Here is a 1,283-nt window from a genome sequence, read left to right as displayed (position 1 = left end):
TTTTTATAATAAAAATAATTTCTTAATTAAAAAATTATGTTTTAAGGTTTAATAAATTTGTAAAAAAAGATAAAATAATAGAAGGATTTAGGATTTAATTATTATTTATTTTACTGGGATTTATAATTTTAATTCATTATTACTATGATAACATTATCATGATCCTATTTGATTTTTATATACAAAACTACAAATAACTACTACATGCTCTAAATATCATGTCATATTCAAATATTATTATTATTATTATTATTATTATTATTATTATTATTATTATTATTATGGCCCAAAATAATTTTTTATCAACGATTCATTTTTCAAATAACTGGGTCTAACTATAAAATAAAAACAGCATGTCCATGTCTAATGATAACAAAAACCAATAAAAAAGTTATCTTCATTAAACTATTAACAACTGCTTAATACTTTCAACAAAATTTCTGTATCACTGCGCTACTTTGCGTTTGTGTCTGCTCCTGCAACAACAACACTAACACGTATCTAACTCTCTTTATCACCATCTCATTTCAGTAGGTGCTGAAAAAATCTTGTTTCAGCACCATAGCATAACCCTAATTTTGATAGAGATTGAATATAGATTTTATTGCATATAAAAATCAAACAAAAATACATGCTCTTGTGATTCTTTCCTTCTCTCTAATCTCTATTTCTCATTGATATTAGAGAGAAAACTTGAAAAATCTTTTGAATAATATTCTTTCGCAAATCTAATAAAAAGTTGTGTTAAGTTTTAAAACCAAGTTAATTCAACTCTCTTCTTAAGTTCTAATAAAATCATCAGATGTCTTTAATATATATAAATGTTATTATTTATTTATCAAATATCTATATGATTAATTTTTCATTACAACCTAGATATCATCCCTTTAAGAATATAATAAATAATCAATCACAAAATACTTTCCATACTTGGAAAAGAATTTATAATTCTCTCAACTTAGTTAATCGATCAGGTGATAATGTAGATTCCTTTTTCATCTTCTTTATTTGTCTAAAAGAAAGCTTTACATTTCTTACTCTTGTGAAGCGTACATGTCAATCAAAAAAATTAGGAGAAAAAAATGCAGGTGGTGTTTGAGTTTACTCCCTCCCCTGAATCAATAATATAAAGAGTATTTATCAATATTGTGAGAACCGAATTTGTCAATAAATCAGTAAAATTACTGATTTAATAGTTTACTGGTTTGATCGGAGTTTAATCGGGATTCAACCGGTTTAATTAAATATTAATTAAAATTATTAAATAACTTATATATAATTTT

Source organism: Arachis ipaensis, chromosome B04 (assembly GCF_000816755.2).
Source record: "Arachis ipaensis cultivar K30076 chromosome B04, Araip1.1, whole genome shotgun sequence".
Classification (NCBI taxonomy): domain Eukaryota; kingdom Viridiplantae; phylum Streptophyta; class Magnoliopsida; order Fabales; family Fabaceae; genus Arachis; species Arachis ipaensis.
The sequence above is the reverse complement of the archived record's forward strand: the minus strand, read 5'-3'. Positions refer to the sequence as shown.